Source organism: Petaurus breviceps, unplaced genomic scaffold (assembly GCF_028583685.1).
Source record: "Petaurus breviceps papuanus isolate PSGF00001 unplaced genomic scaffold, PetGlider_PUasm1.0 90879, whole genome shotgun sequence".
Classification (NCBI taxonomy): domain Eukaryota; kingdom Metazoa; phylum Chordata; class Mammalia; order Diprotodontia; family Petauridae; genus Petaurus; species Petaurus breviceps.
Genome location: NW_027187368.1, coordinates 8,634,659 through 8,657,074, shown reverse-complemented (window position 1 = coordinate 8,657,074; position 22,416 = coordinate 8,634,659). Strand labels below are relative to the sequence as shown.

The 22,416-nt window shown below is 39.9% G+C and overlaps 1 protein-coding gene across 2 annotated transcripts in view; it reads right to left on the bottom strand.

The window, feature by feature from the left end:
• Positions 1 to 22,416, bottom strand: part of ASTN2 (astrotactin 2) — a 1,158,830-nt gene that overhangs the window by 792,265 nt on the left and 344,149 nt on the right. The window contains exon 1 of one of the 2 annotated variants that reach the window (XM_069073821.1): positions 18,537 to 18,782. The exons of the other annotated variant lie outside the window; for it this stretch is intronic. The gene's annotated coding sequence lies outside the window, so the exon portion shown is untranslated. Of the gene's footprint in view, positions 1 to 18,536; positions 18,783 to 22,416 lie in introns of those variants that run through there. 2 annotated transcript variants of the gene reach the window in all.

The window sequence follows — 22,416 nt, the reverse complement described above, 5'->3', positions numbered from 1 at the left end:
GGAGAGGAACAGTTTGGTCACATTCCTCCCTCTTCTACCTGGCTGCCCTGGGTCTCTTAGCAAGTGTCGCTGTTTTCTAGTGTTTATTTTTTTCACGATATTAGGTGAATGACTATTCTGAGATGGGATTGCTCACGGGACATCACGAGAGGTCCCTTAAAGGTACCATAACTAACTAGTATGGTCGTAGCAGTAGCCATCAAATTGGTAATGGTCTCAGACAATTAATAGCTATGTGACCTTGGGTAAGTCACTGACCCCTGCTTGCTTCAGTTTCCTCAAAGTAAAATGGGGATCATAATAGCACCTACCTCTCAGAAGTGTTGAGAGAATCAAATAAGACAATGTTTGCAAAGTGCTTGGCATAGTATCTGTGCCAAAAAAAAATTGTAATAAGTTAAAAAAAAAGCTTTTTTTCTTTCCTTTGAGAAGATTTGCAAAGTACTATATATTCTCTCTTTTTTTTCATTTTATATTCACTACACACAACCCAGTGAGATAGGTAGGCAAGATAGTATAATACTTATTTGGCGTGGCAGTGTATAAATGTTGGCTAAGAGGCCAGATGCCTCAAACACAATCATGAAACTGACAAGTATGAGCAATGGGATTCTGCCCCAGTTTTTCTGCCTCTGCATTCAGTGTCTCCCACTATCTTTTCCAAAGACCTTCCAAATTCCAAGCCCAAGGTTCTGTCAGCATCAGAGACACCAGGACAAGCACAAACTAGGCCAGATTCAGTTCTGTTTTAAAGTTTGTAAGACTCTTGAATGAGACAGAGTTGGCACAAAACTGCTGGAGCTTTTGCAAATGACAGGAAAGGAGAGGACTCTGGAGACCAGCAGGGCTTTTTAAACTGCCATTAAAATATTTTACTGTTTTTTAAAAAAAACCCTTTAGTTCATCTAGGTTATAGTGCAAGCACCACCATTCTTGGCGTAGGAAAAGAAGAGGCAAAAGTCACAGCAGTTACAGTCCCCTTCCTCTGGCCTTGTCAGTTTTTATTCTTCTGTCCAGGGTTCTGGAAGATGGAGGGCTGTGTGTCTTTGCTAGTGAGCTGTAGGCATGAGCAGGGACCCCAGCCCAGAAGAATGGAGCATGGGGTGAAAAGTGAACTCTGGCCATTTCAACCTTAAGGCACTCGTTTGGCATAATAGAAAGAGCACTAAGTTATCTTGTGAACTTGGGCAAATCGTTTAATGTAACTGGTCCTTAGATTCCATTGATAGAAAATAGGTAGAATAACCTTTACCTTTACTTGCTCGATAGGGTTGTTGTGACAAAAACAAACAAAATAAAAGAAAAAAAAACCTTTGCCAATAAAATGATATAGTAGATGGGGTGCTGGATCTGCAGTTTTAAAATATAGATTCAAATCTCACCTCTGACACTTAGTAGTGATAGGATGCAGGACAAATCATTTAACCCAGGGGTAGGGAACCTGAGGCCTTGAGGCCCACATGAGGTCCTCTAGGTCCTCAAGTGCAGCCCTCTGACATAATCCAAACCTCACAGAAAACATGTGGCTCTCTAGGTTCTCAAGTGAGGCCCTTTGACTGAACCCAAATTTCCCAGAACAACATGTGGCCCTCTAGGTCCTACAGGGATTTGTTCTGTGAAGTTTGGATTCAGTCAAAGGGTCGAACTTGAGGACCTAGAGGGCCATGTGTGGCCTCAAGGTCACAGGTTCCCTAACCCTGATGTAACCTTTCTGAGACTCAGTTTTCTCATCTATAAAACAGAAATAATATACCTGTAACACCTATCTCACAGGGCTCATAAGGCTCAAATGAGATAAAGTATGTATATTGCTTTGTAAACTTTAAAAGTGCTATGTAAACGTAGTTACTTACATTATAATGAGTACTAAATTATAAAGCACTATTTCAATGAGTTGTTATTATTATTAATCTTACCAATGTCTCACCCAAGCTAGAGCATTATCTGACCATTACACTTAGCAAAGGTAAGCTCCTTGAAGGCAGGGACCATTATGCTTAGCATAGGGAGGGATGAGATGCTATAAACAGTCTATTTATTTTTAAAGTATTTTAAGTGAATTCAGTCAAGTCCTATTCAACATCCTTTAATATCACCCCATTGACTAATAAGTAGTTTAAATTCCTAATCCTAGAATTAAAAGCCCATCTTCCTCTTCACCTGCAATCTAAGTCCAAACTATCATTTTAACTTTGTTTCCCATTACATTTCTGTTAATAATTCAAAACAAACTGGCCTACTTGGAGTCCCTGGAACCTATCTCTTATTCCTAATGACATTCTGGAAACTTGGAATAACACTCCCTTGGATCTGTTTCTTATCTGTTTCCTATCCTTAAGGACTTGGCCTACATACAACTCCTACCACAGAACCTTCCTTGATTCCCTCTGTCTGCTGCCACTGCAAACCCGAAGTCCCCCTTAGTACGTCTCATGATCTTACTGATGGCACCAGTCACATATTCTACTTCATAAAAAATGGAGTGCAAGTCTCTTGAAGACAGGGACAAATCTGGTGCTTATTCTGACATACCTTGCTATTTCAACCAAGCTTAAATTGAGGACAGTGTGGAAGTAGCGAGAGGGGGTTGTAATTCAGATCAGCATTCTTCCCCCACACAGTTTGGGAGCTCAGGACCTTATAGGCCTATGACATCCTCCAGGCACTCACAAGAGTGGTTCACTTCAGAATCTATTCCTTTCTCCTGCCCATCAGAACTCACTCATTATGAGTCCCTTCCTGAGAGGAACTGCTTTACATTTAGCTGACCGATTGGAAAACAGCCAATAAACCACTTTTCATGAAGGTGCTAATAGAAGAATGTGTTATAGAGCCCAATGACATTTACAGATGAATTTAAAGTCCAAAACGCCTTCAATGTCCAAACGGCCTGATATCTTTGCTTTTGCTTCGGTCCTGAACTCTAAGTCTTCCATACAGTGGGCACTCAATGTACCTTGATATTTCAAGGATTTGTGATTTTGATGGTAGGTACTCGCCACAAATTTTGCGATTTAGTAGAAGGTGTCCAGGAGGTGGTACAGCCAAAACATTCATCACCTTGCAGTCATACCACAAATGGACGATCTTCACTGTGGTTAGGTTTACTCTCATTATAAGCCCAAACTCAATATCCTCATGCATTGCTATAACCTGAAATTGCTATACACATTTTTTTTTAATTTGAACTTCAAAGTAGTCCTGTGATATAGGAACAACATGAAATAGTATCTCCAATTTACAGGTAAGAAACAAGTATCTCAGAGAAGTTAAGTGATTTGCTCATAGTCACAAGTATCAAAAATCAGATTTGATTCCTGACCTTCCTAACTACAAGTATATCGCTCTATTCATTAGGCCACACTATCCTTGTTACCCCTGAAACTAGTCCAGTGATTTGTGTGTAGGAGACACTTAATAGATGTTTATTGTGGTGGTAGTGACAAAGTGACATTGAGGCACTCAGTGAATACTTATTCATCATAACATCTTGGAATATCAGAGTTCAGAGAAACCATGAATGAAACAATGAATGGATGAAAACATCAATCAAACAAATAATAAATGCTTATAGGACTATAGATCATGGAATCCTAGTTAATACCTGAAATGACTACTAAAGGCCATCAAGTCATACTACCTTATTTTAGTAATGAAACTGAGGCCCAGATGGGTAAAGTGACTTGCCCAAGGTCCCGCGATAAAGAAGAAGCAGAGCTGGGATTCCAGCCCACATCCATAAACTCCATATCCATTGCTCATTCAACTACAAATACTCCTAGAGTCTAGGTTAATCTCTAGAAATACAAAGACAATAGTCAGACAGTCCTTGTCCTTAAGTAGCTTATATTTAAACAAGGGAAGGGGGATCATGAACATATATCTAAGTGTGTGTGTATCACACACATATGTGTGTATGCATATGCATATATATGCATGGATATACATTTTGTATATCTATAAAAATATATATATTTGTAACACAATGTGTATATATGTATACAAAACAAATGCTTTTCTCATTTCACTTTATATGCCATATATATTCACATGTATATACATACATACACATCCATATTATATATGCTCACACAATTATATATACACATATATGTGTAACACAATGTATAAATTTATGTGGGGGTGGCAGAGCCAAGATGGCGGAGTAGAAGCATGACCTTCCCGCGGCCCCGGCTTCCACCTTCCCCAATCCATGTAAAAAGGGGACTCTAAACAAACTTTGGAGCTGCAGAACCCACAAAATGACACAGAGAAGCTAACCTCCCGCTGAGGACAGCCTGGCGGCCGGCAGGAATCCAGCACAGGCTCTGGGAGCCAAGCCCAGCACAAGGGCGGGCCTGACCAGCCTTCAGCCAGAGGGACTCTAGAACAGCAACAGCAGTGGCCATTTCCAGATTTATCAACACATAGATGCGAAGGACAAGGTGAGAGGCCAGTGCAGTCTGGACTTTGGGACCCAGTAAGTGGGAGTGCATGGCTTTTACCCCCGGGGCGAGAAGCAGCTGAGCCGATGGCACAGCCAGCCAGCTCCACATGGCAGCTTCAGCTCCTGGACTGCAGAGTGTAGGGGGACCAAGCACCAGTCTGAGGGGTAATCGCTCTTGCTTTAACCTGCTTGGATCTGGATTGCAGTCTAGGGTGGAGGTCCTGGGGTATGTGTCCAGCTTGCCAGAGAATGTGAGACCTCAGAGAGGGCACCCATCTAATACCTCAGGCAGCTGAGAAAACCCCAGCATTTGGGACGAAAGCTCCCCTGTCTGGTGGCCGAGTCCTACTGTGGCAAAAAGCCTAAAAGTCAAGTAATTGAGTGGCAAAATGAGCAGGCAAAGGAAACAAAGCAGACAGAAGATTCCAACATTACACTCCTATTTTGGGGACAAGAAGGAGCAAGGCATGGAACAGGAGGAAAACAGTGAAGTCAGAACTCCTGCACCAAAAGCTTCAAAGAAAAATACAGGCCATAGAGGACCTTAAGAAGCAGATAAGAGAAGTGGAGGAAAAATTGGGAAGAGGAATGAGAAATTTATGAAATGAGAGTCAACAGCCTGACTGAGGAAAATAATACCTCAAAAAACAGACTGACTGAAATGGCAAAGGAAGCTCAAAACGGCAATGAGGAGAAGAACGCCTTAAAAAGCCGAATTTGCCAGATGGAAAAAGAATCTCAAAAGCTCAATGAGGAGAATCATTGCTTCAGCATTAAATTGGAGCAAATGGAAGCTAATGACTTTATGAGAAATGAAGATGCTGTTACACAGATCCAAACAAATGAAAGAAGAGAAGGCAATGTGAAATATCTCATGGGAAAAACCACTGACCTGGAAAATAGATCCAGGAGAGAGAATTTTAAAATTATTGGACTACCTGAAAGCCATGACCAAAGTAAGAACCTAGAAATCATCCTCCAGGAAGTTCTCAAAGAAAACTGCCCTGATGTTTTAGAACCAGAGGGCAAAATAGAGGTTGAAAGAATCCACTGATCACTTCCTGAAAAAGATCCCAAAAAGAAAACTCCTAGGAATATTATAGCCAGGTTCCAGAATACCCAGATTAAGGAGAGAATATTACAAGCAGCCAGGAAGAAACAATTTGAATATTGTAGAAACACAATCAGGATAAAGCCAGGATCTGGCAGCTTCTACACTGAGGGATCGAAGGGCTTGGAATGTGATATTCCGGAGGTCAAGGAGCTGGGATTAAAACCAAGAGTCACCTACCCAGCAAAACTGATTATCATGTTTCAGGGGAAAATATGGTCATTCAGTGGAATAGAGGACTTTCAAGCATTCTTGCTGAAAAAACCAGAGTTGAATAGAAAATTTGACATTCAGATACAAGAAGCAAGAGAAGCATGAGAAGGTAAACAGGGAAAAGAAATCATAAGGAACTTATCAAAGTTGAACTATTAACATTTCTATATGGGAAAACAATAATTGTAACTTATGAAACTTTTCTCAGTAGTTGAAGGGATTAGAAATATATATATATATATATATATATATGTATGAGAGTATGTGGTCATATGAATACATATGTGAATGTGTGTATATATGTTTACAGGTATACATAGATAGAGGGCACAGGAACAATTTAACAGGAAGAGATGATACTTAAAAGGTGAAATTAAGAGGTGAGAGGAATATAATGAGAGGAGATGGGGAGAGACAGATTGGGGTAAACTATCTCATACAGAAGAGGCAAGGGAAAATGGTTACAATGGAGGGGAAGAATAGGAAGGCAAAAGGGAATGGGTCAACCTTATTCCCATTGAATCTAGCTTGAGGAGGGAGTGAAATACACACTAAAAAGGGTATGTCACCCTCCAGGAGAATGGGGGGGGGAAGGGGAAGAGAGGGGGAATGATGGAAGAGAGGGCAGGCTGGGGGGGAGGGAAGTTGGAAACACCCACTTTTGAAAAGGGAAGGGATCAGGGTGGAGAGTGGAGTGGGTGGGAGATGGGATGAGAGGGAGAGAAGTGTAGTCAGTCTTTTATAATATATCTACTATGTTATTGTTTTGCATTAGCCACACATGTACAACCTATACTGAACTGCTTGTCTTCACAGTGGGAGTGGGTGACGGGGAAGGAAGGGAATGAATCTGGAATTGAAAGTTTTAAAATCAAATATTCAAATATATATGTACATATATATGTGTGTGTGTATACATATATATATATATATACTATTATTAAAACCATCTTACATGTAATTGGGAAATAAGATATATAGGCATTGAGGCATAGAGATCCACTGGAAAAGTCGAAAGGGGTATGGGAGAGAGCAGATTGGAGGAGGGGATATCCTGTGGGATTGCTATTTTGGGGCGGTGGGTGGAGGAAAAGTGGGGAGAAAATTTGCAACTCAAATCTGGTGAAAACAAATGATGTAAATCAGAAGTTAATAAAGCATTTTTTAAGTAAAAAAATAATAAATGTATGTGTGTATGTACAAAACTAATGCTTATTTCCTTGTTCACTTTTATATAATATATGCATTATATACACATTCACATTATATATACACATAAAATATGTATATATGCACACAAAATGTGTGTATGTGCATATTTATCTATATATACATATATAAAGCAAATGCTTGTTTCTTTCACTTTAAGTATGTATGTGTGCGTGTAAAATGTGTGTATATGTCACAAATACTTGTTCCCTTCCTTTTTTGCTGTGTGTGTGTACAATATAGATAGGAAGATAGATGTGTATTTTGTAAGTCTACGTCTACATATTTTGTGTATACATATGTGAGTGCGCACACACACAAACCATAGCAAGGAAAGAAACAAGCACTTATTGAGAGAAGGCACAAGCATCCAGGGTCTCAGAAAAGGTTTCCTATAGAATATAGGTCTGAGTTGTGTTTTGAAGGAAACCAGGGATTCTAATAGGGGGAGAGGAGGAGGGAAAACAATGCAGACATGAGGACAGCTATTCCAAAGAGATGGAGATGGAGGATAGTGGGCGTGAAACAACTGGGAGTAATTGATAAAGTTGTGAAGAAACGCATATCACAGAGGAGATGAATGAATGGTGCTGTGTTTGTGGATGGACAAGGATGGCAGAATCTCAGAGCTGGAAGGGACCTCAGAGCCCATTTAGCTCAGTCAACATCTTGGTCTGGTCCATGTTTTCAGAACTTCTACAATAATACTTGCATTCTGGAGCCAAAATGGGCTGCTCTATGGGGGTGAGGGTGGGGAAGGAGGCATCAGAGAGGAAGAAGGAAGGTTGTCATCCAGTTCACGAAGTATAATGCATTGTTATATCTCGTACTAGCATATAGTTCCAGGGGCAGCTAGGTGGTGCTGTCAATTGAGCACTGGGCCTTGAGTCAGGAAGATCTGAGTTCAGATACAACCTCACATACCTGCTAGCTATATGACCCTAGATAAATCAATTTAACTGCTATCTGCCTCAGTTTCCTCAACTGTAAAATGGAGATAATAATGACACCTGCCTCCCAGGTCCGGTGTGAGGATCAAATGAGATTTGTGAAGTGCTTCAATGCTTACTAAAAGGCTTATTCCTTTCCCCTCTACCAAGCAGAAACTACACTGGCCTAGGAATAAGAATATCTGAGTTGAAGGACTTGCTCTGTTACTATCTGTGGCCAAATAAGTTCCCATCTCAGAATCAGAGATTTGGATATAGAAGAGACATTACAGATCAAGTTGTACAATCTCTTTACTTTTCCAGTTGAGGAAGCTAAGGATTAGGGAGGGTAGGTGGCTTGTTCAAGGTCATAAAGGAAATAGTAGAGGTGTGTTTGGGGTCCAGGTTTCCCGACTCCAAATCATGGAAGATTTCCATGACATTCCCCTGGCTCCTTTAGGTCACTATTTCCTCATTCTTACAAAGAGGGACCTGAGCATTAGATGATCTCTAAGTACCTTTCCAGTTCTTGACCCTACAATTCCTTGGAGGAATATTCCTATTTTGGGTGGACGTTGTTATCATCTGATTGCATGGTACTATGGAAAGAGCATTGCCTCTGGAGGCAGAGGGTTCTAACATAAGTTGGACATGGGCCCAAATCCTACTTCTGACACTCTCTGTATAATGTTAAGCAAATCACCTAACCATGCCTGGGCTTCAGTTTACTCATGTGTAAGCTGAAAGCCTAGACAGTCTTTGAGGTCCCCTCAAAATTTCTATCTATGATACTATGTGTTATTATAAGGAGTGGAGACATCAATGATTAACTCAAAGAAATAAATCCCTAAGAACAATGAAAGTGTACCACACAGGAAGTTATCAACTTTATTCATTTATATAGTCAGCCCTGCTGAAAGCAATATGGATTTTGCATTGGGTTTGGGTTTGCCTTCTGGCTCTGCCCTTTATTAATTGCATGGCTCCATGCAAGTTAATTCACTTCTCTGGGCCCATCAAGAAAATGATGAGTATAGACAAAATGATCCCTAAGGTCCTATGCAGTTGTAAATACTTCTGGTAAACCTAAGCCTACTCAAGGTTTTAAATCCAACAGTGGAGAATCTTCTATGAACCCTTGGGGAAAGGAACATTCACTTGATTAGTGAGCCTTGGGAGATGTGAATACATCACTAGATGCCTGGGGATTACCTCACAACAACATAGAGCTGGCAGAAGCTTGTTTCTAAAGTGTGGACAGACATAATCCACAAGGATAAGGACCAATAATGAACTCAGAGATGACTCAGACTTCTGTTTAAAAAAAAGTACCCTTTGCTGGCATTTTAATACCCTGTAGATGATTTAGGGCACTAAATTGTGGTCATTAATTACCTTGGGCTCCATGAATATTTCCATTAGAGTCCTAAAGATAGCAAATGTCTAGAACATGATAGCACTATGAAAGGGTTGATCACGGCACAGAGATGAGTACATAAACAGCTTCATGTCTTACTACCACCTATACCTCCTGGGTGAATGAGGGAGGGAGAAGGGGGAAAGAGGAGAGGAGCAGAAGATAGAGGTTAGGCTCTGAATCCCCAAGGTGAACTCTGATTAGAAAGATGGGAAAAGTGTCTCCAGGCACTTGATGTCATCAGCTACTGCTCCATGCTTTGCTCGAAGTATATCTTATATGCGTCTTGCATGAATGGATTAATGAATGATCGAATGAATAGATAGATGAATCAATGAATCAATGACTTGGCCTGAGGAGACCAAGGCTCTGTCATTCACTCAAAGTAGGCTACAAGTAACTTAATTTCACTGTATCTAAGTTTTCTGATATCTAAAAGGGAAAGGTACATGGACTATACATACGGTCTCTGAAGTTCCTTCTAGCACTATAATTTTTGTAAATTAATACATAATCTAGCTTCCCAAGGAACCACTGTAGGCAGTGTTAGAAGGTTCCTAAGCAGGCTCAATCTTCAAACTAAGCAGAGTATGTTGGTACTAAAGAGCACAATTCTCAGAGTTCCTGGAAAGAACTTAAAGAACACTTGCATTTGTTTTCTTTTTGAATATAAATTCCCAGAGACAGAATGACCCCCTGTAGTTACTAAAATGTTAGTGTGCATAGAAGCAATCTGATATAATCAAAAGACCACAGTACTTAAGAGGCAAAGTTCTTATCATAGCTCTATCCCTAATTTACTGTGTTACCTTTGACAAGCACCTTAGCTTCTCTGAGTCCCAGTTTTCTCAATCTGAAAAACGGAAGATTTGGGAAGCAGCATGGTACAGTGAAAAGAGGGCTGGTTTGTAGTCACTATGTGAATTCAAATGCTAGCCCTGCCATTTACTGTTTATATGACCTTGGGGAAATCACTTCACTTCAGATTTCTCATTTTGAAAATAAGGATGTTGTACTAGATGGCTTCCAAAGGCCCTCAGAGCCCTAAATCTATGATTTCATGAATAGATGACCTCTACAGTTTTTTCCAGCTCTATGGTTCTATGATTTTATGTGTTAATCACTAAGCAACATAAGAACATTTAGCATAAAGGGTCAATACTCACTAGCTAAACGGTAGAGAAAGAGAAATGAAAAAACTTCAAAGAGAAATGATGCTGACTTCCTAATTTTTCTGATGTCTGGTTTACTACTAAGTGAATAAATGGAAAAAGAAAAACAAAACAAAACCCCAAATGTGGGACATCAATAGCCCAGTCTTCTCAACAGAACAGTGTTGTAGAAACATTATAGATGACTTCTACTTCCCCTGGGCCTGAAGGTGTTAACATGCCCTCCTAGCTACCAGGTGGACCCCCTGTCCCTTGAGAGCCATTGGTAATCATGTGGGCGGTAGCCCAGCCCAACTCCCAGAGCTGCTCGGTCAGCTGCCTGGCTAACCCTCTTCTGTGTGCCTCTGTTCCAGCGCCTGCTCCTACTGCCATGATGGATGGCAGTGACATGTTAAATTATTCAGGCTGGATGTCTTCTGTGAGCTGGTGACAGCGATATTGCATTTTTAGATTACCCAGAACTGCATAGGATAGAGAAATATGTGACTCAGGAATGTGGCGCCAGTAACAGTGCTGGGTATGGAAATCCCTCCAACCCCACCCACTGGGAAATACAGCGTGACAGTCACCGGGCAACTCTGAAAGGGCAGGGATGGGGTCCTAAAGTCACAAAAGATATAACTCTGAGCTCCTTCGGCCCAAGGTTAAAAGAATCACAGAACAGCAGGTCAGGGAGAATCTTTAGGAGATAACAACAGAACTAAAGAACATGAAATGTCAAAGTAAAAGATATATTAAAATACAAAATGTTAGAGCTGAAAGGGACTTTAGAACGTAGAATGTCAGGATTGAAGATACTTTAGAACACACAATGTAAGAACTAGAAGGGATCTCAGAATGCTGCATGTTAGGACCTTAGAATGGACTTTAAAACATAAATGTCAGAGCTAGAAAAGACTGGGTTTTGTAAATTTATTTTTAAAATAACTTTATTTCTATATATTTGGTTCCCTTTGTGATCTTATATATTTTATTTTAAACATTTAAAAAACATTTTGAGGTATCCCTAGGTTTTACAAAATTTCCAATGGCGGACTATGACACAAAAACGGGTAAGGATTCCTGCTCCAGACCAAGCTCTTATCATAGTTGGGGAAACTGGAGTCCAGAGAAGGGAAGAAACTTGGTCATAGTTACATAGAGAATTAGTGGCTGAGCTGGAACTAGAACCCAGGTATCCTGACTTTCAGTCCCATGTTCTTCCTATTATACCAGGTTCCCTCTCTTTTGGCCTCATTTTCCCAGTCTGTAAAATGAGGGTATTGGGCTAGAATAGTTCTAAGTACTTCAATCTCTCATATTCTTTGATTTCCTAAGGTTTTGTAAATTCCCAACATCCTATTAAAACCCTAATTCACACAATTCTTCAGAATTCCTCCTGCTTCTTCCCCACATCTTGTATCATTTACTCTCTCCTCTGAGCTACTCTGTTCTTAAAGTAGGAAATGGTAAAATGTAGCATGGGATAGGGCAGTCAATTGGAGAGAAAAGAAGCAGACTCTATTCTCATATTCTGTCATGGGTACAATGGGCCAGCATGCTCTCTGGTAGAAAGACAGGATCATAGATATTAAAGTTGGAAGTATCTTTAGAATTCAAATAAATTCTCTCTCTCCCCCAACCCCCACATTCCATTTTAGAGATGAAGCTGAGATCCAGGAAAGAAGTAGCTTTCTCAATCAAGCCTTTAGACAGTCAGACCTGACTTGCCCTTTCTTTTCTTTTTCTTTTCTTTTTTTTTTCCTTACTCAGGAAAACACTAAAACAAAGAAACAAATTACCACCAAATCTCTTTGAAAAAGGCTGCAGATTTTTAGAGGCCTCTTTCCACAAAATCCTTTGATTTTAGCTTTGGAAGTCCTGAATACCTTGCTCAGCTTCCCCCCCCCCCCCCCCTTGCATAGGAAGGACACATGGCTCAAACTGAACATCGTTGATGAGAGACTGGGACAGGATAGGAATCACAGGCTTTCTTAGATGGGACTTGAAAGACCATAGTCTTTCTTCTTCTTCCTTTATTCCCCTATGTCTAAAGTTTGGAGAATGCCAAAAAGCATTGATACACTTCTGCTCTGTTACTAAAAGTATCTTATTAGGGGAAGGGGATATTTTTGGAAGACAAACTGCCTAGCCTCCCTGAGCCTCAGTTTCCCATAAGCAGATCCTCCCAGTATGTCTCTTTCTATCTTTCCTCACATCTCTCACCCCACATCTTTGTGAAGTCTGCAGATGAAAAGAACTCTCCAAATGCCAAATGTAATTAACACTGATCCAAGTAAAATAGAAGGAATTCAATTTACTATTTACGTTCTTCTTTTCCTTCCTTGTACAAGGTTCGGGTTTTAAATAGCTTTGAAAAAAGGGGTGGGAGCACAGCAGAATATAGCCAGATATCACACCAACCCTAATCTCCAAGGCTATACCATTAAGTCAGCTTGAAAAAAGAGGTGAGAGATGTATTGAAAAGAACCGAATTGTCACCCCTCCCAAGCCTCCTTTCCAGAGTCACGTGCCCCACTTTTGTGTGGCAGGAAACAATGGAAGGTCAGCTATTCAACCTCCCATGGTGGCTCCAGATGTTCCTGAGCACTGCTCCCTCATCATTTTCATCCTGCTTGTTGATTTATTACCTTGTTAATCTACTCCAACAGCACTCTGCTCTAGCACATGGAGACTGGAATGTTTCCTTTCTTCTGTCCAAGTTACCTGCCCATATTTTTTCCCCCCAAATTAGATGTAAGAAGGCAAGTATGATAATCATGGACAAAATCTCGGCACTTCCTCTATACTTCATTCCCTATGCCACTCTCCTGAGACGCTAAGTCCAGTAGAATTAGAAGGATCCCTCTTTAACAACATCAACAATTAAAATTAATAACAACTGAATAACATTCCAGTACTTTTTAGTTCTTGGTATTCACATTTATATAGCATTTTAAGGCTTACAAAGTTTTCCCTCACAATAGCTTTGTGTGGTATTTAGTGCAAACATTCTAATACTCATCCTAAAGAAGAAGAAACTAGAATTAGAGTTAATGGAACTTGCTCACAGCTAGTCACAGAGAAAAATTATCAAACATAGGTCTTCTAACCTTGAGTCCAATTCCAGTAAGCTGAGGTCTTTTTAAAAGAAAAACTCACCTTTAAATATACTCTATACATAAACACAGAAACACACACACATCACAGACATTTGCTAAAAAGAGAATTGCTAGGGTGATTTATGTTAACTTTTTTCCTCTTCATAAAGGGTTCATTGCTGTGTCAACTAGATTAAAAATATAGGCATAATCTTGAGACAATTCATAACTTCTTTGAGTCTTTTTTAAACCTATAAAATGGGAATAATAATAACTAGCTTACTTATCTCAAAAGATGTTTTATCAGGATCAACAAAGGCAGCGTAAGAAAAGCCCTCTGAAAGATTTAAGGCCCTCTACAATCATAAAGCGCTATTATTATTAAATTGACAGTTCTCCTAGTGCTTTTAAAATAGCTTTCAGTTTACAAAAAGTTTAATTACCTGCAACTTTTCAGCTATTATGTAAATATGAGATACAACCATACTTCTCTGGTGGTAGACATTAGAAAGTTAAGTGAATTTAAGCCATGTCATTCACACGATAATAGATTTAGAGCTGAAATGAACCTTAGAAGTGATCTAGGCCAGTTCTCTCATTTTATATATGACTTTATATGATTTTCCAAAGATCACATAACTCATAAATGAGTGAAATGAAGTTTAAATTCAGGTCCCCTTGCCTCCAAGTCTAGCACTCATGCTGGAACGTGATTCTTTCTTACTCTGATTCCAGCATTCTATCTACACTGTATCCCACTGTCTCTGGACTAGGACTTCATCATGACATAATCCTTCCAGAAATCCTTAAGGACTCTCATTTCTGAGCAAAAGACTTGGCTTACAGAAAGGAAGAGAGAAAGAGAGAGAAAGAAATGAAGAAAGAAAGAAAGAAAGAAAGGAAGGAAGGAAGGAAGGAAGGAAGGAAGGAAGGAAGGAAGGAAGGAAGGAAGGAAGGAAGGAAGGAAGAAAAGAAAGAAAGAAAGAAAGAAAGAAAGAAAGAAAGAAAGAAAGAAAGAAGTCAAAAGATGTTAATTGGCTGGCCCAAAGTCATGCAGGCATTTAATAGCAAAGATCAACCTGAATCCTCCTTCTTCCAATCCTATTCTTTTGCATTGCTGGGTATGTGTGGTGTTGGGGGGGGGGGGGGGAAATACTATCTACCTAGCTTGAGGGAGCCCCTGCCCCAGTCAATCACTGCAAAGCCAGACATGAGGTTTCTCATATACACTCAGCAGCCCAAACAAGCAGACTAGTTGTAGATCCCAGGGTGAGAAAATTCTGGGAAGGGCCACCCACATGATAATAGCAGCTAACATATATATAGCATTTTAAGTTTTGCAAAGCTCTTTACATATATTATCTTATTTGATCTTTACATACTCCAGTAGAATTAGAAGGGTCCCTCTTTACCAACATCAACAATTAAAATTAATAATAATTATAATAGAAGAGCATTGCAGTACTTTTTGTCTTTGTTCACATTTACATAGCATTTTAAGGTTCACAAAGCTTTCCCTCAGAACAGCTCCTGGTAGTATTTAGTACTATTCTTAATCCCATTTTACAGATGAGGAAGGAAATACTGAGGGAAATTAAGGGACTTGCCACACGTCACATAACTCATAAGGGAGTGAAGCAGAGTTTGAACTCAGGTCCCCTTGTCTCTAAGCCCAGTATTCTAATGACTGCTTCATGATATAAGCATTCCAGAAATCCACAAGGACTCTTTTTACACAAGAGACTAGGCTAAACAAAAACAAAAACAAAAAACAAACAATCCCCTGGAGCAACGACCAATTGACTTAATTATCATGAAGGTATAAATGTTCCTCTTCTTAAATCAATTTGAGAAGAAAGAGGAGAGTAAACAGGAGAACACTGTATATCCAATGGAACGAGGGTGAGGAGGAGGGCACTAGAAATGAGATAGAATTGAAATGCTCAAAATCACTGAATTCATTAGGGACTTAATAGTGGCCGGGTCTTTTAAGTTCTAGTCCAAAGGCAGTGCAACACAGTATAGAGAACACTGGAATTGGGGTAAGGAAGAATCACATTCCTGTCTCATCTCTAATATGCAGAGTTCTACCTGTGTGAACTTCACCAATCTATTTCACTTTTCTGGGCCTCATTTTCCACTTCTATAAAACTAAACTCCATAGTTTTTGAGGGCCCCTCAAACTCTGGGTCTGTCATCCTCTACTTCTCACTCTCATTGGCACCCTCATACCCCATCAGTTGTCAAATCTCTCCACAACATCCCTCCTATACATCCTCTTCTCTACACTCACATAACCACCACCCTAGTTCATGCCCTGATCACATTTCACCTAGACTGCTGCAAAAGCCTTTTAATTAATATCCCTTCCTCAAGGGTCTAGGGCAGCTGGGTGGTTCAGTAGACAACTACTGGACCTGGAGTCATGGAGACTCCTCTTTCTGAGTCCAAATTTGGTCTCAGACTCTTAGTAGTTTCCTCATCTGTAAAATGAGCTGGAGAAGAAAATGACATATTGCTTCAATATCTTTGCCAAGAATATGTATGACCCTGGGCAAGTCACTTAACAATGTTTACCTTAGTTTCCTCATCTATAAAATGAGCTAGAGAAGAAAATGGCAAACCATCCCAGTATCTTTGCTAAGAAAACCCCAAATGAGGTCATGAAGAAGTCAGAAGGCATTGAAAATGACTGAGCAGCAAAACCTCAAGTATCTGTTCTCTTTAACCCAGCTTCCACACAGAGACCAAAATAATTTTCCTAAAGTTTAAGTCTCAGCATGTCATCCTCCTATTCAATAAACTACAGTGAATCCCATTTGACATTAAAATCTCTTTACAAGATGGCCTCTTCCCTCCTTTCCGGTCTTCTTATACTTCTCTCACTCTGGGTTCTGGTCATACTGCCTCTACTGCTCAGCACATCTGCACTTGCTGTCTCCTAGGCCTGTGATGGACATCTTCCTGTCGCCTCCTTCCCCCATCCTTAGTTTTCTTCATGATTCAGCTGAAGAGGATCCTTCTTCATGAAACCTTCCTCCCCCTCTCCATCTCCCATGCTATTAGTTGCTAACACAACCTATTCGGAAACCACTCTGTATTCATTTTGTATATATTATGTATATAACAGTATATGTTCATGTTGTCTCCTCCATTAGACTGCAATCTCCTCTTTAGCCCCAGGGCTTACTACAGTACCTGGCACTGCTGTTTAATAAATTCTTGTTGATTAATAGCTGGAAAATGGCAGAGCTAGGTCTGCAACTCATCTTCTGTACCCAAGTATATATATATATATATATACTTCCCACTATACCCCAAAGAAACCTAAAAATGTCCTATTTGGTAATTGATGAGAAACTGAGACAGAGAGGTCAAGTGACTTGTTTAGGATCACACATGGAGCATACAGAATGTCTGGCATTGAAAAACAAATCTTCTGACTCTGGGTTCAGAACCTTTCTCATTATACTCTACTGAACCACAATTCTACAAGTATCCCTCAGGATAAACTTGAACTACTAAATCTGGTGCTGTAATCTGGGATAACCACAGGCACTGTGCCCATTGCCCTTAAAGCTGGGCCCCTCAGATTGGGCCAAAAGCAAGTCCACCCTCTTCATCTTCCTCTCCCCCCAACTTTCTGTCTCTCTCCATTTATATATTCATTTAGCTATTTGTTTACTCATTTATCTACTTGTTCATTCACTTGTCCACTCACTGCTATCCTTTTTGGTTCCACATTTTGCCATCAATTTCTTTAGAAAGTTTAATTGCACTATGGTAATGAAATTCAGGAGCTCATCTTATAAAACACAGTACAGGAAAAAAATGGCACTGGCTAATCTTCTCTAAACCAGATCGTGGGACTCCATAATTAGAGCAAGAAAGGTACATCATCTAGGTGAAACTGAGGCCCAGAGAAATAAACTGACTGACCCAGGGTCACACAGGTAGAGCTTGGATTCAAACTTAAGTCATCTGATTTTTAGTCCAGGCCAGTGCTGCTTCTAATGCACCTCTCTGACTCATAGTTGGAGAGTTCTAAATGGAGAAAATGGTGGCAAGTTTCTTGATTAATTGTCTGCATTTGGGGATAGCTTTCCTGTGTTCTATATTTAAATGCCTCCCTCTACCTCACCACCTTCCTTCTCTCAAAAGTATGTATATCACTGAAAGGGGGTGGGGTAGAGCTTTTGAAAGCTTCTGAGATCTTGTTGGATAAAAATTCAGATAACAACTCATAGAAATAATGACCATTAATATTTCATGCAATCATTAAGACTAAGTACCATCATATTACTTTCCACACAGATGGCATCATTTAGCAGAATGTCTCCTGATGTTTTAGAAAGAAAAATGCAAGAAGGGAGGAGCTGCTATGTTTGTCCCTTCCTTAAGCTCCCTTAGCCTCTATTTCCCAAGCTGTAAAGCAAATGCCACACAGATAACCCATCAGCATACTTGAAGTTGAAAGTATGCAAAATATCCTGAGCTAACAGGGTTTGTATAAGTACAAAATCTTCCTACTTATTATCAACCCTCTAATAATCCCTTCCCAAGTCTTATTTCCAACCCCCCCCCCCTTTCCTCCCCTGTTGATACTTCTTAATTTCTCTTCTCTCCCACAGCTATTTATTATTGAATTCAATTCAGCAGTTAGGGAGACCATTGATAGAGTATACACTTATACAAAATAAAGCTGAATTGTCCCCGTTATAAGCCAAGATATTAAAAAATATACATCTTCCTGGTGGGTCTCCTGGAGTGTCTGATGTTAGAGACACTTAGTTCAGAATGAGATTTAATGACCCCATCATTCCATGCAGTCTCAAATTCTGTTAGTTTGGCCCAAGAGTGGAGAGGGAAGAAATTAAAGAGATTCATTTATGAATTGTTTTTTCCCCACTTAAAACACACACATACACACACACATGCACACACATGCACATACATACACGCAAAACAACGTAGGCTCTGCAAAGTCCTTTAGAGTCTCTCTTCACTAAGAAGGAAATCCTTTACTGTTAGCAGTTCCTGCAGAGAGAGCTCTCCAGCTGCAAGATCCTGATGAGGTTAAGCATTAATTAAATTGAACTGCGAGAAAATAATTATGGGCACAGATCCGTCAGGGTGAGTTGTCACTAACCAGTAACAAAGTTGGATACAAACTCCATCAGCGGAACTGTCAGGCGGCTGTTAAAAAGAATATGGATGTGTCCCCAAAGGATAATTTCAGTGGGGGTAGGTAAGGGAGGGGATGTGGAGGGTTGGATTGCAAAGGATTAATGAAGCAAAGGGCTTGTATTTTCAATCGGAATGTAAAATGCAAACTTAGTAAGCTGTGATATCATCATTTAACCTTAGTGTCCAGTTGCATTCTCATTTCTAACACGCTAGTTGGACAATGAAACATGGTGCATCAAAGTAAAATTTCCTAAATATGAGATTAGATGAAAGATTATAATTTTTTAAGTGTACAAAGGTTCATGATCCAAAAATATAATCTCATTTCCATGGATGCCATATACTTAATCATAATTACAGAGGAAAATTAGTACAAATTAAAAGATTCAGAAATGGAGGCCTTTTTTTTTTTTTTGCAGGGGGTGGGTGGTACTGATGCCCTTTCTGCAAAAGCAACACTAACCCCAGAGGTCTCTGTCTGAACGGAAACTGTATAAAAGAAAAGAGAATGCAGTTCCTGGATTCTGGATTGATAGATGGCCTTTGGCCAGGAGGAGATAGAGGGGATGGAAAAATGTATATGCTGAAAAATTCCAATCTTCCACCACTCTGATGAAGGCTGATGCCTCCCAGGGGGAAGATGGTATTAGCCTAAGGCTTGATGGCAATGCCAGAGCCGAGTAACCACAAGTCATGAGTCTAGGTGTGTTATATGTGAGTGGAGAGGGGTAGAGGTGTCACTGAAGGCTGTAAGAATGGACATCTGGTAATATAGATCTAGGTAGGTCAGGTCAGGTCCAATGAGCTCAGTGGCTGGAGGGATATTGGTAACGCCCTACATAGATGTAAGATTCTAGAGGCTGAGCAGGATTCAGGCCCTAGGCTAGGACTTGGGATTTGAATATAGCAGGGGTGGGGAACCTATGGCCTCAAGGCCACATGTGGCCCTCTAGGTCTTCCATGTGGCCCTTTGACTAAATCCACACTTAACAGAACAAATCCCTTCATAAAAGGATTTGTTCTAGAAAACTTGGACTCAATCAAAAGGCCTCCCTAAGGACATGGAGGCCACAGGTTCCCCACCCCTAACTCTACCAATGACCCAGTTTTTTGTCAATGACCTTGACAAAGTCACTTCCTTTCTTAGAGCTTTAATTCTCTTTTTGATTAAATAAGAAGCCTGGACGAGATTATAAAGTTCCTTCCTGCTTTATTAATCCAATTAAGGACTTAGGACAGGGTGTGAGCAGGAATGGCAGAAGGGAACAGTGTTAGCAGGCTCTAATGCTCCCTGCTCACTGCGGCATGTTCAGGACTACCTGTTTATTGATCTTTGTGGAACAGAGGCCAGACACGTACAGGTGAATTTTTCTTTTAATGGAAGAAAGAACAGAAATTCTAGGAATATCTTCCTGATTCCCTAATAAGAACACATTTGTACAGTGCTTTTATTGTTTGCTTTTTCAAAGGAATCTCACAAATATGGAAAGATCACTAGATAGGAAGACCTAGGTTTTTATCTCAGCTTTATTGCTAATAGTTATGTGAATTTAATCAAATCACATCCCTTCTGTAAATCTACTAAAGATTATATATATATGCATATACACACATGTATGTGTATATGTACATATATTAATGAGTTTATAGATATATATGAATGCATATAATAAATATAAGTATAATGGATACAAAATAAAATGGGTTTATGGATATATTAGATAAATATATAATAAATATATATTATAATAGACATATATCCATTACACTGCATAAATTTATACATGTATGTATTTATTGTGTACACACACACACACAGCATACCATGTTGTAAGAGAGAGTCTAAAACTCAGGAAGATCTGGGTTCAAATTCTGTCTATGATACCCAGTATCATACAGTTAGTATGCAAGTCACTAAACCATTCAGTATCCCCAGGCAATGCTCTAGGCCTACCAGAGTAGATACCAAGCTTGTTCATTTGGGGATTTCCTCACTGGGAGTTTCTAACACTGATGAAACCAATAGTCCTTTTGAAAGCAGGCAAACAAAACAAATACAGTGAATAAGATGGAACAGGGTAGATAAAAGTGTACTAGATTTAGAGTCAAATGCCTTGGGTTCAACACCTGATTTTGCTATTTACCTATTGACCTTGGAAAAAGCACCCTGCCCCTGTTTTAACCCCCATAGGATTTAGTTTCTTCCATAGTAAAGAAGGTGTTTGAAGTATAAGACCTGTAAGGTTTCTTACAGCTTAGCTAGTCTATGATTCTAGGACTAGATAATCTCTAAAATTCCTTTCAGGCTCTGATCCTAAGAACAACCTTCTAAGACAGATAGATGTTCTTTCGGTTCTAAAATTCTAATTCTTTAAGAGGATTTTTTTTTCCCTCCAAAAGATATATATGTATACATATATATGTAGATAGATAGATAGACGGATAGATAGATAGATATACATACACACACTCATACACACACATATATATGCTAGGTGGTGCAGTGAATAGAGTACTGGCCCTGGAGTCAGGAGGACCTGGGTTCAAATCCGGCCTCATACACTTAACACAAAACTAACCGTGTGACCTTGGGCAAGTCACTTAACCCCAGTTGCCCTACCTTTCACCTTCCAAAAAGCAAAAAAAAAAAGGCTTTATAAAAATATACATATGTATATACATTTATATATATATATATATATATATATATATATATATATATATATATGCTCTATTTTTACTAACAATGAAACTAAGATCCAGGGAAAGGAAATAATTTTCCCAGATTAGTGGCAAACTAAGGTTTGTCAAAAACAAATCGCCTCCCATGCTACCATGCTTCCAGACTGCTTAGTTTGAAAAACTTGGAACTACAAACACTTCACCCAGCTCATAGACGGATGGCCTAATGACCTCTCCCTAGTTGCTTGACACTGGCTAGGAGAGCCTTTTTCGAGAAACAAAGCCACAGGCTTGTGGGAACCTGCTTTGCCCAGGCAGAACAGACAGGATTGAAGGAGAAAACTTCAGCATATTTCAGGCACACATGCCAAACTGCCTGAAGGAGACAGACACTTTTAGGAAAGCAAAGTTTTCTGAGAGACATGTCAGGGAAGATTTATGTCAAGGCAGCTGTGTTCTCTGCTTCCAAATCAGTCCTCCCCTGACAGGAAGGAAGAATCCAGGGAGGACAGCAAGCATATGGGGGCCCCAACATGGGTCATCTCTCACTGGGAAAAAGAAGCATGGTAGAGGGGAAGGAACACTGGGTTTGGAATTGGGGGACCTGGGTTCAAATCCTGTCTATGGCGTTTCTTCCATGTTTGACCTTGGCCAAGTTAAGTTCTGTAGGCCTTAATTTCTTTATCTGTTAAAAGATGATCCCAACCCCATCCCTCCCTCCTGTCTCTATGTCTTTGCACAGATTGTTCTCCAAGCTTGCCTTCGCATTTCAGCTTCTTAGAATCCCTACTTTCCTTCAAGGTTTCACCCAGGTACTACCTATTACCCAAGGCCTTTCCTGATTCCCCCAACAGCTAGTACACTCCCCTTCCCCAATGACCTTGTATTTGTCTTATATATTTGTACATGTACATGCTTTGTTTTATTTTGGAGCAGAGCATCATTTCTTTCACAGTGGGAACTCCTCTC